The sequence below is a fragment of the Eleutherodactylus coqui genome, chromosome 4 (genome assembly GCF_035609145.1).
Source record: "Eleutherodactylus coqui strain aEleCoq1 chromosome 4, aEleCoq1.hap1, whole genome shotgun sequence".
NCBI classification, from domain to species: domain Eukaryota; kingdom Metazoa; phylum Chordata; class Amphibia; order Anura; family Eleutherodactylidae; genus Eleutherodactylus; species Eleutherodactylus coqui.
In genome coordinates this window covers 277,320,613-277,334,916 of record NC_089840.1, presented here as the reverse complement: position 1 = coordinate 277,334,916, position 14,304 = coordinate 277,320,613, and the positions used below count along the sequence as shown (strand labels likewise).

At 45.2% G+C, this 14,304-nt stretch overlaps 1 pseudogene; it reads right to left on the bottom strand.

Moving 5' to 3' along the window:
* The window catches only part of LOC136624420 (zinc finger protein OZF-like), a 44,241-nt pseudogene extending 40,192 nt beyond the window's left edge, over positions 1-4,049 (bottom strand).
* Between the last annotated feature and the right edge of the window lie 10,255 nt (positions 4,050-14,304).

Below are 14,304 nucleotides of genomic sequence, written 5' to 3'. Positions count from 1 at the left end.
GCAAATTTTATAGTGAAAAAGAACTGTAGTGGGTAGTCACCCTTAGGCTGGATTCACACGAACATATATCGGCTCGGTTTTCACGCCGAGCCGATATACATCGACCTCATCTGCAGGGGTGGGGGTAGGCTGGAAGAGCCAGGAGCAAGAACTTAGCTCCCGCCCCTCTCTGCCTCTTCTCTGCCCCTCTGCACTATTTGCAATAGGGAGAGGCGGGGCGGGGCTAATTCACGGAACTTAGCCCCGCCCCGTCCTTTCATTGCAAATAGTGCAGAGAGGCGGAGAGGAGGCAGAGAGGGGGCGGGAGCTCAGTTCCTGCTCCTGGCTCTTCCAGCCTCCCCCCCCCCCCTGCAGATGAGGACGACGTATATCGGCTCAGCGTGAAAACCGAGCCGATATACCTTCATGTGAATCCAGCCGTAGGGAGTAAATTACACCTGTGGAGGACAGTGATGAAACAGCCACTCACACAACCTCCCAATACTCCTACATAGAGTAGTAAATGCAGGGTGTCAGACCTTCTGGTACATGTAGTGCACCATACTGACTAGCAGCCTATTGGTGACGCCATATATAAGTCTGGTGGGCTGCCCTGTACCTCAAAGGTGAACCACAGTGGTTATTTATCAATTAAATAAAAGAAAATGGCTTACTGCCTGATAAGTTATTTGCTGTTTAATGGAGAGATTTGCCAAATTCAAAACCGTAATATGGATTTTCCCATTTGAGCTTTTTAATAGTCAGTAGGATTTGACTTCCAAGTAAAATATTCCAAACATTCAGAATATTAAAATGGTTTCTTCCTTGGGTGACTTCTCTGATGTTCCTCAAGACTTGATATTTGGTTAAAACATCTACCACATTATGAACATGAAAATGGATTCTTCCCTGTATGAATTCTCTGGTGTACCACAAGATGTGATTTTTGGTTAAAACATTCCCCACAATCAGAACACAAAAATGGCTTTTCCCCTGTGTGAATTCTCTGATGTACAGTAAGACATGATTTCAGGCTAAAACATTTCCCACATTCTGAACATGAAAATGGCTTCTCCCCTGAGTGAATTCTCGCATGTCTATTAAGAGCAGATTTCTGTCTGAAAGATTTCCCACATTCAGAACATGAAAATGGCCTCTCCCCTGTGTGAATATGCTGATGCTTAACAAGATATTCTTTCTGCTTAAAACATTTCCCACATTCAGAACAGGAATGTGGCCTCTCCCCCATGTGTATTCTCTGATGTTTAACAAGATCTGATTTACTGTTAAAACATTTCCCACATTCAGAACATGAAAATGGCTTCTCCCCTGTGTGAATTCTCTGATGTACATCAAGACATGATTTCAGTCTAAAAGATTTCCCACATTCTGAACATGAAAATGGCTTCTCTCCTGTGTGAATTCTTTCATGTGTAATAAGAACAGATCTACGCATGAAAGATTTCCCACATTCAGAACATGAAAATAGGCTTTCCCCTGTGTGAATTTGCTGATGTTTAACAAGATTTACTTTCCGTTTAAAATACTTCCCACAATCAGAACATGAATATTGCTTCTCTTCTGTGTGAACTCTTTGATGCCTAACATCCGTTCTGTAAATTTTATTTTGCTTAGCAGTCTGTGATGAATCAGAAAATGGAACCTGTTTAGAAGAACCAGAGGATAGATCTTTGCTGTGAAGGACTGAGGGTATATCTGAGATAATGGCAGGCTCTTCATATGTATCCTGTATGACACCAGGATCTTCCACTTTACAATCCGTTGATATCAAATATCCCTCTGAGCTCCTGGTGTCGTCATCTGCCAAGAATAAAACAGATTTTAATGTTTTTGAACATTACAGTTATACTGATAGTTTATGACATTTGTACATATGAAATGAAATGTCCTGACTGAATGACTGACTGATTCATCAACACACAGCCCAAACTACTGAAGTGTATATTGGTGACATCCGTTTCTCCTGCTCATGTGCATAACCTTACATTTATCAATATTAAACTTAATTTGCTGTTTTTCTACCCAAGCCCCAGCCTATCTAGGTCCGTTTGTAGCCGCATATTGTCCTCCTTTGTATTAATTATCTTGTATAATTTTGTATCGTTTGCAAATATTGACGTTTTACTGTGCAGCCCCTCTATCAGGTCATTGATATATTGAACAGATGGGGCCTAGTACTGAACCCTGTGGCACCCCACTAGCAATGGTGGCCCAATGACAGTAAGACTAGTTAACAACCATCCTCTGCTTTCTATCTCAGGGCCAGTTCTTTACCCAGATACACATGTTTTCGCTCAGACTGAGCTGTCTCATTTTATATATCAGCCTATTATGCGGCACGGTGTCAAATGCTTTAGAGAAATCCAGATATAGGAGATCAATAGATTCTCCCAGGTCCAGTCTAGAACTTACTGCATTGTTGAAGCTGATCAGATTAGTCTGACATGATCGACCCCTTATGAACCCATGCTGATGAGGAGTTATACCGTTGTTTTCCTTGAGGTATTCCAGGATGGCATCTCGCAGAAGACCCTTCAACATTTTTCCAATTATTGAAGTGAGACTTACCGGCCTGTAGTTACCTGACTCTCTTCTTGACCCTTTTTTGTATATTAGAACCACATTTCCAATGCACCAAACCAGTGATACAACCCCAGTCTCAATTAATTTCCTGACGGATGGTATTATTTGTGTATGCAGGTATTTTACTATATTGCTGGTACATGGGCCACCCACGGATCTGTGATTGTATGATGTGGGGTGACTCAATTGTCAGAAATTGTTGTTCAGGGAAGATTCACATATATTATGAATAAAGACTAAGTGTTGGCCCGAAACATGTCATGGGAAGCGCATTCTTTCTCTTGGTTGTGTCCGTTTTTAAACATGAATTAAAAAATAACTTTTTGGATTCTCCATGTGCCGGACTGATAGTTTTCTACTTTATGTGATTGAAATGTTCCCTTAATTTCTTTGAGTAGCGAATAATGAAAAAAATGCTTAACATTGTCTTTGGTTGAATAAGGGAATATACAGCTGAAAACTCCGACAACACAGACTCTTCTCTACATGTAGCCTCACCTGGGGGGTCATCTGTAGGAATCTCCTCCTTACACGGCTGATCCCCCCTCACATGTGTCTCTGTAGCATCAACAGGGATCGGATCTTCCTCCAGTTTCACCAGCTGTGAAATAAATATTGTAAAAGTCATCACACAGTTGGAGAAGTCGTGTGGAAGGTTTTTTTATGGCCAGAAAAGGTCATTAATTAGTATGAGGAGCCGGAATGACATGACAGCAGTAGTGATCTGGGCCAAATAGCTGCAGGTCTCCTGTATAACTCCAACCTGTTGCTTCTTTATTCCAACCAGAAGTCTTCAGAACCAGAAAATAGTGATAAGATGTGGAGATCTAATGTCTGCAGTCGGTTGCAATCCGGCCATCTCCAGCTTTCTCATTACACAAGTCTCAATCATATAATAAGACTGAACACAAGACCTTCACAGCCGTCCAACAGACCACAGGGGAGATTTCATAAGACCTTCTCTCCCTCTACCTGATCATCCTGTGGAAGAAGAGGATGGGGACATCTCTCTGCTGCTGTTCTCTTACTGGATCTACCTGCAAAAAACACAGACAGCCACTGAATGCATTCTCTACATACAAATAATAAAGGCCGTGTGGATTTAGTCCTGTCTATTACCTGGTGATAGGGGGGACTGGTGGTCCTCCATCATGGTGTCCTTGTACAGATCCTTGTGTCCTTCTAAATACTCCCACTCCTCCATGGAGAAATAGACAGTGATGTCCTGACACCTTATAGGAACCTGACAACACAATGATATCGTCATCACCCAGACACGTTATACCGCCATAACGTTACTGTATAATGTCCCAGCATTCCCAGCAGCGTCACCTCTCCAGTCAGCAGCTCAATTATCTTGTTCGTGAGTTCTAAGATCTTCTGCTCATTGATCTCCTCCAGTATCAGGGGGTGAGGTGGAGTCCCTGTGATTGGGGTCAGGGGTCTTCCCCATCCATCAGACACCAGGGCCTGACAGTCGTCACTAGAAGTCTTCTTCACTACCGTGTAATCCTGTTTATGGGAAGATACATCCATAAATATCCCTGCAGACATTCCAGAGTCCTTCATGTCTCCAGTTATGTCCAACAATTATTAAGATTCTCCTCACATGTTCATCATCTCCGTTGTTCTACTCAGTCACAGAAGAACATAATGATCAGAGTTTTGGTTCTGTTAGATGACAGACAATAATGACCCCCAACAACCTCCAATTGCCTTATGGTAGATCTGTTGGGTTTCTGTCATTCTACCAGAACAACCGGCTCTATTACTTTCCCGGCATTTATGATGAATCGGCAGTAAATCCTCTGCCGTAGATGTGACCAGAGACTGACATAGATAAGAATGATGGAACGTGATGTCATCCCCAGAATCTCTCACCTCTCCTGTAAGCTGGAAGAGTATCTCTAGGGTGAGGGTGAATATACTCTCCGCCATCTTGTCCCTCTTCCTATCCATCCTTGTCGGGTCAATCAGGAATACTATCTGATATAGAACATATCAGCTGAGGATCCTCAATGGAGAGAAGATGAGACAATGTAAGCCACCCCAAATCTCTGGATTACTGCTATGAATAAGGATACATTCATACATTCATACGGTGATACTGTGATCCTCTGGCATTTGTTTTGTGTGGGTCAGAGGATCGGCAAGGGTTTCTCCTTGCCTTCAGTGGAATACATCATATTGTATTTGTATGTGTTGTGTTTTACTGTCTTATTGAAAATAATGGGCAATCGAGGGAAAAACATAGGACATGCAGCTACTTTTTACCTGGGAGCATTGCTTATGGGAATGACTCCATTGAAAAGAATGGAGTTTACATTTGCACGAGTTTTGTGCATCTTGCAACACACAGAACTTGCGCAAGATTTGCACTCGTGTGAATACAGCCTAAGGCCTCGGTCAGACGACCATTTTTTGCCGCGATTTGCGGATCGCATGACGGATGCGCATCCCCAAATCGCGTGACCGGGGCCGACGATTCGACGAAAAATCTGCAGCTAGGAGCGTTTTCGGCGAAACGGGACACACGAGGAATCGCAGATCGCGCCTATCTGCAATCTGCGATTCCTTGTGTTCTATATATGCGCTCAATGGGGCCGGCGGCAGCAGCTCCGACCCCATTGAGAGCATATACTACAATGATCATTCTCCTCTGCCACAGCTGTAACAGAGAAGAACAATGTTCGCCCATTGAATTCAATGGAGCTAGCAACACAGCCAGCTCCATTGAAAGCAATGGGCTTCCGGCGAGCGCGGGATGAATTTTCGGGAAGGGCCTAAAAATTTAAGCCCTTCCCTGAAAATCATCCTAAAATGTGTAAAAATAAAAAATATATATATACTCACCTTGTCCCTGCAGCCGGTGTTCAGCCGCGGCCGGCCGGCAGTTCTCCTGAACTGCTCTGTGTAGTATTCAGCAGGCGGGGATTTTAAATCCCCGCCTGCTGAATCGGCTGCCTCTGATTGGTCACAGCCCTCACCAATCAGAGGCAGCACTCACTCACCCATTCATGAATGGGTGAGTGAGTGCTGCCTCTGATTGACTCAGCGCAGGGACCAATCAGGGGCAGCTCTCAGCTGTCATTCAACAGTTCACCCGCGGCTGAACTCCGGCTGCAGGGACAAGGTGAGTATATATATTTTTTATTTTTACATATTTTAGGATGATTTTCAGGGAAGGGTTTATATTTTTAAGCCCTTCCCGAAAATTCATCCCGCGCTCGCCGGCAGCCCACTGCTTTCAATGGAGCCGGCTGTATTGCTAGCTCCATTGAATTCAATGGGCGAACATCATTCTTCTCTGCCACAGCTGTTACCACTGTGGCAGAGGAGAATGATCTTTGTAGTATATGTTCTCAATGGGGCCGGCGCTGCTGCCGCCGGCCCTATTGAGCGCATATATAGAACACAAGGAATTGCAGATAGGCGCGATCTGAGATTCCTCGTGTCCTATAAGTTATCAGACATCCGCATAAAAAGCGGCCATGTGCCCGATCCCATTGCAAAGCAATGGTTCTATATATGCGCAGATCGCATGCGCAAATCGCGCGAAAGAACGCCGGTCTGACCGAGGCCTAAGCGTGTATTTACATGGGCGATTTTCAGTACGATTTCTGTGCGTTGCGAGATGCATACAAATCGCTTGTAAACATTTTTTTAAATGGGATAATTTACACAAGCGATTATTATTTTCTTGGACCAAAAGTTAGAGATCGAGAGATCGCAGCACCTTCCTATTTTGGGTGATATCGCTCATTATTTTCTATGGAACTAAAAAAATTTGCCCCACACTGGCGTGCTGAGCGATGTTTATATGAGGCACGGTGGTTTTCCATTTTTACTATTTGAACAACGTGCTATTTTCACACATGTGAACATCTCATGTGCAGCGCTGCCTTTTTTTAAATTCAAAAAGGAAAGAATGCAGGTTGTAAGTTCATATCAGAGTTTATTAGACCAATCTTGCATGCGCCAATGTAATTCCGCCCTGAGGACACATACGCACAGACATTTAAAAAGTTGCGCCCCAAATCGTGAGCACTTGGCCATCCCATCCATGTGCATGTACCTAAAGATGACAAATACAATAACTAAGCAATTAATGTGATTTTTACTGCTGGGTTTATTGATCCAACCTCGGAGCATTATTGGGACCTATGATGCTCTGATTTAGGTTTGTAACCCATGGCTGGCAGGAACACACGTCCGTATCACAAATGCGGAAATATGTCTGCAATACGGTCAACTGAAACTCACTTTCACAAAAAAAAAAAATTCTACCTGCTGGGCCCCACGTTAAATAAAGAATAGAGTATACTCACCCCTACTCAACCTCGCTGGATGTAGCTGAGTGGCTACCACTGCCCCAGTGCTGGCTTACATTTGTACGGTGTGGCGAAAGTCAGGTGACTGCTGCAACCACAGTCCATAGCATCATCGTCCCAAACTCCTGGCATCATGCCACCCAGGATATTAGCACTGATGCCAGGAGTTCATCTCTACTCAGCCCTGGGGGGCTGAGTAAAGATGAACATACTCTATTTTTTATTATTTCATGTGGAGTCCAGCAGCTTGAATTTTTTAATTTTTTTTTACAAAAACATTGTAAATCTCCATCTGCACCCATCCTGTGACATCCTGCTGTTGTCCAGAAGCCAGAGACATGGAGAACTAACCCCAGGCCAGTCGGACATACCTGATCAGGATTTGGAAGACTCAGACATGAAATGCACCTCAGTTACTTCCGAGCAAAATGAAGACCTAGACCATGGCCCAATTTCATGCTCATTTATTATAAAAATATTGGCCCATTCCTTTTCCCGGTTCTGATAGAGCTCGCTGATATTAAACTGGATGTCAAACATATTGGTCGAAGAGTCAAAGAATTGGAGAGCTCTCACCAGGAACTCCTACGACACAGTAAAGCAATCCCAGATCAATTTACTAGCACAATAAGACCATGTAATCCAAGCTCTGTTATCATTGGAAGACAAAGAATACAGAAGCAGATGGAAAAATATCCGCTTTAGAGGCCTTCCCCAAACCACAGCAACTAAAACCTTTAAATTTGCTGCCTCACAAATTTTCCAGTTCTTACCGGGGAAGCAGAGAGCTCACAGCATAATTGAGCGCATCCATAGGGCCCTCGACCCTCACCCTCAGAACCACCCCCAGATGTCATCTGCGGCTTGCCTAGCTACGTAGACACCTCAGCTATTCTTCAAAAGGCCCATGAATGTCAGGAAATTCTATTAGAAAACAACAAGAGTTTATTATACCAAGATATCGCTCCATATACACTGGACAAAAGCCACATACTCAAACCCCCGACAGAGGCTCTGCAAGGAGGCTTCCCGTAAAATGGCTCTTCTTGTTTGGCCTAGCCACATTTAGGGACGGTTAACAGATCTCCATCAGATTCCCAGATGACCTTAAAAACACTTGGAAGAAACTGGGTATCCCTCCACTTGACATTCCCACATGAATGCCAATCCAAATCCAACACCAGATTCCAAAATTATAAAAGAAGAATTGGAAACTTAATACCGGGACCAAGACCCTGAAACATAGATAGACTAACAATTTTATTCCTTTCTAGCTGCTACCTTGTTTCTCCTTGGCTGGGGCTGCGCCCTGATTTGTCTCTCCCATAGACCTCAGAGGTGACCACATATCTTCTCCGGTGACATCCCTACAAATTTGGAGAAGAAGGAGACCTCAGCTGACAGAACAACATTCAGGTCTGTAAGTTAGGAAGCTTCTTTGCAGTGTAGTCCTGCCTTGTCCTGCTAGGTGGGCAATGCGTGGACCCAGGGTTTCTCAGTTGCCTGGCCTCCTGTCAGCAATGTACCCATACCCTCAAACCCATTGCTCCACTGTGGTGCCTAGAGGCAGCGCAAGTGGCAAGATGCAGCTATACCTTCAGTACTACACTTCCTCATGTAACTGTAATTTAAACTGATTGACTTGCAGGTTTTTAGCTATAAGTGCCTACGGTCTGTTAGAAAATGTTTACTAAGTTGCTCAGAATTTACACAATTTGATAAACTAAACAATCGTAAAGTCTCTGGGGCTTTCCCACTCACTATAGTGCACATCCAGCCACATACGCAGGCAGGATATGGAGCTTTGGGGACTGCCCCATGTTCCCGATTCCATTTTGGGTGTTGGTTAGGGGTTCTTCTCAGATCTGTTTAACCTTCTGCCTTGGTATTTGCAACTTCCTTACTTCATCACAACATGTGGTACATTTTGTACACAAGTTTTTTCACAGTGAGAAAGACTACCTAGGGCTTTGGATGACACTAATGGATATCCTGTATAAAAGCATACCATACTCACTATACCATGGCTGCCATTACATTTACTTAAATATCAGAGGGATGAACAGCCCCCAAAAAGAGAACCACATTTTTTTGCTTCTGAAGTTCAATTCAGAGGAGCTGTTTCTTCAAGAGACTCCCTTTCATCATATACCCAAACTTCCTACTTTTAATTTTAATCAGTGGTTCGACAACACACATTCCTCAGCATCAAGAGGTGTATTGATAGCAATTGGGAAAAATATCCCTTCCATACCTACACTTACAGAAATGGACCCCAATGGCAGGTATATTTTTCTGAAGGATTTGATCACCTATAACAAAGTTTCTTTGGCCAATCTTTATGCCCCAAAACAAAAAAACAGATCCTTTGGTTAGTCCATGTTCACACTAGATTCACAGATTTTGCAGAGAGCCTGGTGGTAGTCAGAGGAGATTTTAATTTGGCAATCGAACCTTCAACAACAATGTAGGAGCATTGGACAGCCACAACTCTTTGAGGAAATTCCAGAGGACTTGTCACAGAACTAAGAGACCATCTCTGCTTCAAGATTTATCTTTCTCTGCTGACCCAACCCAAGAAAGGAGTAACACACCCATACAAGGAAAGTTCTTCTAAAATCCTCTTCTGACAAACTGTGGTTCCTCAGCGAATGGGAAAGAAACCTGGGTGTCAAATTCAGCAAAGATGAAGCTAAGTAAATATTGAATGATTTGCATGGATTCTCTAGATGCGTTCGCATTCAGGAGAACTCCTATAAAATTCTCACTAGGTGGTACAAAACGCCCACCACTTTATACAGAGGTAATCTTACGCAGTCTGATATCTGTTGGAGGTGCGAAGCACAAGGGGGGACAATCCTACACATAGTGGCAATGTCCAAGCATTAAAACCTTCTGGCTATGAAACTCCCCATCCTGCTCTACTGGAGAGAGAAAGAGGTCCCATCAGAATCCCAATGGAGAGATAGGATGCCATAGGTGCTCTGCTTTGTGGAAATCGCTGCCTGGGAGTCGGGTACAAGAGATAATTTTTTGAAATTCTGGTCGCCTTGGTAAAAATAGCAAGAGAAACAAAGCTAGCATAAAAATGCTGAACAACACATGTCCAAGAGTCACGTTCAACTTAGCTCATTCATGTAAGTCCTCTCGTTAATGGTTCTCCTCTTCCCTTTCCTGTTTTCTTCCAAAGTTTGGCAATAATATGTATCCCGTAATATACTCTGCTCTACAGAGAATTCAGACTGCTCTGCTACGGTCATGTATGGACTTAAAGCTATTTCTTTTACTGTTCTGACGAGGACCTGCGAGTCCAACAGCTTATTGGTTACCTGGATCAGGTGTTTTCTGATGCTTTTTATAAGTTTACTATACAATAAAAAAGTGATTGTTTAAAAACATTGATCAGGGCAAGTAAGGGGTTAACTGCTGGCATTGATGTTCTCACCGATCCCGGCTGTTGCAGCAGGAGGCCAGCAGTCATTTGTAGCCGGCTTCAGCTATGGATGATGGGGAGCAACGTCTGTGCCGGCACCATCCATAGGGTGTAACTGTTCCTCCAATCACAGGAGCCCCTTCTAACCCAGCGTGTACATATAAGCCCCGGAGCAGGAAGGGGTTAACCAGGGGGATTAATAACGCTATGAAGATACAACATGTTATCCGCTATTTCTTCCCCAGTGATTTGTATAAGTCCGGCCGCTGAAGAAGGATCGGGCGGCCAAAACGTGTCCAGCGCTTCCGCTAAATGCTACAAACAGCACATCCAGCCAGGAGCTGCGAGCCGCGAGCCGAGAAGTTCTGGGGGATTTACTGGTTTCAGAAGACGGAAGATTCTGGAGCGACGAGACGGCGGCTGCACCTCCCAAACCCCAGAGCATCAGTGAGCCGGCGGCCGCGAGGAGCGGGGTAAGACTCCTCCGGAGCGCCGGCAGAAGCTGCTGTCCGTCTGCAGCCGCTCAGCAGAAGGGGCTCCCAGGACTAAAGACCTCATGGGGGATTCTGGGGCCGCAGGAGGCAGAAAAAGGGGCATTTTGTGGGGATTTGGGGAAAGCGCTCGTTCTATCAGTTGTGTCACTTATTTATATTCTTCTGGGGGGATTTTGTACGGATTGTAGAAAGCGAATTTGTAGTGGAGGCCGAATAATCCTGATTGTAGCTGGAGATGTTCTCTGCCTTCCGGAGGCTTCTATTCCCAGTCATGGTACAGGCCTGCCAATAGGGGGCGCTGCAGAGGCCTTGTACCATCTATGTACATCCCAGACTCCGCAGAGGAGCGTTACATGGCCGCTAATCTCCTGCACCTCCCTGGGGTCTCCACAAGGGGAAGCTGTGACCCCACATACCTCCACCTGCAGCAGGACAGGAGCCGTGGGGTTGTTCTTTGCTTACAGGACCTGTGATGATGTCACTGTCATGTGATCAGTGTGTGGGAGGAGACAAGGGGTCACATGACTAGGTCTCTCCGCTCAGTGGATGCAGGACTCTGCTGTGGGAGGATCTATTCAGAGAATGGATGGAGCAGAGCCGAGTGTGTGAGACGGAGGAGCAGAGCCGAGTGTGTGTGAGACGGGGGAGCGGAGCCGAGCATGTGTGAGGCGGAGGAACGGAGCCGAGCGTGTGTGAGACGGAGGAACGGAGCCGAGCGTGTGTGAGACGGAGGTGCAGAGCCAAGCGTGTGTGGGAGACGGAGGAGCGGATCCGAGCGTGTGTGAGATGCAGGAGCAGAGCCGAGTGTGTGTGAGATGAAGGAGCGGAGCCGAGCGTGTGTGAGACGGAGGAGCGGAGCCGAGTGTGTGTGAGACGGAGGTGCAAAGCCAAGCGTGTGTGGGAGACGGAGGAGCGGATCCGAGCGTGTGTGAGATGGAGGAGCGGAGCCGAGTGTGTGTGAGATGGAGGAGCGGAGCCGAGCGTGTGTGAGACGGAGGAGCAGAGCCGAGCGTGTGCGAGACAGAGGAGCGGAGACGAATGTGTGTAAGACGGAGTAGCAAAGTCGAGTGCATGTGTGGGACGAAAGTGCAGTGCCAAGCTCGTGTGTGAGACAGTGGGAGCTACATATGTGTATAATGCACACGAAGGGAGATGCAACCAATGCCAGTCAGCTGCTGCAAAAGCTAATCAAGTCCTGGGGTGCAATAAAAGAGGTATAGGGGCGAGGGATGAGAACATTATCCTTCCACTATATAAGGCACTTGTCAGGCCCCACATGGAATACTGTGTACAGTTCTGGACACCGGTGGTTGGGAAAGATGTTGCAGTGCTGGAGGGGGTTCAAAGAAGGGCAACTAAATTAATAAACGGAATGAAGGGACTGGAATACCCAGAGAGGCATCAAAACTGGGATTATTCACCCTGGAAAAAAGACGGCTAAGGGGCGACCAAATAACTATGTATAAATACATGAGGGGACAATACAAGGATCTCTCCCATGATCTGTTTATACCCAGGACTGTGACGGTAGGAAGGGGGCATCTGCTACGTCTAGAGGAAAGAAGGTTTCATCACCAACGTAGAAGGGGGTTCTTTACTGTAAGAGCAGTGAGACTGTGGAACTCTCTGCCTGAGGATGTGGTGATGGCAAAATCCATAAAGGAGTTTAAGAGGGGATTAGATGCCTTCCTAGAGCGCTATGATATTACAGGATATAGACATTAGGTGACCAGCGGGGTTGTTGATCCGGGTCTTGGAGTCAGGTAGGAACTTTCAAATGTTGATCCAGGGATCAATGTATCCGTTAATTGTTCTTTTATTGGACTGTAGTATAAGTAGTGAAGGGGTTAAACAAAAGCTTTCTATAGCTGTGCATGGTGCTGAGACAGACAGACAGGAGATAAGACAGTCTCTCAGACCCCCTCCTGCACTCCTTTTCACTGAACTCATAACGGTCTCATTGTATGTTATAGTAACACCTTAAAAAAATGTAACTTATGTTAATCATTTACGTTTCAGCCTATCATATATTCTTATTAATCTTGGAGGTATATACTTTTCCTGTGATGTCATTTATGGTATATAAACTGCATACACCTTAGAATAAATTAGAAATCATCTGATACCGCACAGGCTGGTGTGATTTGTATTTCTCCTGGGTCCAGACTTCTGCACGAAATCTGGGAGGGTCTTCTCTTTGATAAACACATAAATTCTCCTTACATGGAGTCAGGTAGGAACTTTCATATGTTGATCCAGGGATTACTCTGGCTGCCATTATGGAGTTGGGAAGGATTTTTTTCCTCTAAATGAGCTCAATTGGCTTGTTGGGATTATTTTTGCCTTCCTCTGGACCAACGGGGTGGTGGGAAGGTTGAAACAGGCTGAACTAGATGGGCATTGTCTTCATTTAGCCCAACATACTATGTTACTATGTATATGTGTGTAATGTACATGTAGAGAGCCCTAAATATTGATTAGTTATCATTGCGATCGGTTATCACTACTAGAATTCTCCCAGCATTCCCGCCGTGTACGGTTGTGCTCCTCTGTCGCCTCTCTTCAGCTTTATTCCATATAAGTGACGCTGCCATTTTATCTGTTTGAGCTGTCTGTGGCGGCATATAATCATGTCTGATACAAGCAGCAACAAGCAGACCAGTGGGTCCTCCACTACTGCTCCACCTCCCATGATGCCTCTCACCATGCCATATTAATTAGGAGCTATGTATCAGGAGTTGAACCTGCCACCTCCTGCACCCCGAGCCACAACCCTTCATACTGAGCTATTCAGCATGTTGTATAGATCCCTGGATTCCTAGTCTTGTGTTCCCCGTTCCTTGTCTTGGCTCCATGTCTTCCCTGTCTAGTCCACCCCGTGTCTTCTGCTTCCCCAATTAGACTCCTATATAAACCTGGCCTCCTTTCCTACTGCCTTGTGTGTTTATTGTGCTCAGTACCTCAGCCTATAAACCTGCTCCATCTTTACCTGCTCCCTACTAGAGAAGACTGTTCCTGTGTACCAGACCTCGACTATCCCACCTGACTATTCTTCTGCCTAAATCCGCTGTACTGCACCGCCATCTTGTGTATGAGAGCTCGGCTATACTGCCTGACTATTCTGCCTAAACCCGCTGTACTGCACCGCCATCTTGTGTACCAGACCTCGGCTAATCCTGGACCACACTACCCTTCAGTAAGTGACCACAACACGAGATTCCATTCCTGCGCTAGACTCATGACAGAATAAACATGCCCACAAAATTAAGTCCATTGTAGCCACCTAAGGAAACAAGTCATGGAATTTCAAGAGTTCTGTGGCATGTATCAGGCGAACGTTTCGGCATTAGAAAAAAAGAGGTACATGAGTTATACAATTCAGATGGCGATGTGCGCGTACCATCCAGATTTGATGGGGACCGCTGCTGATACAGAGGTTTCTCAACTAATGCCCCATTTACTT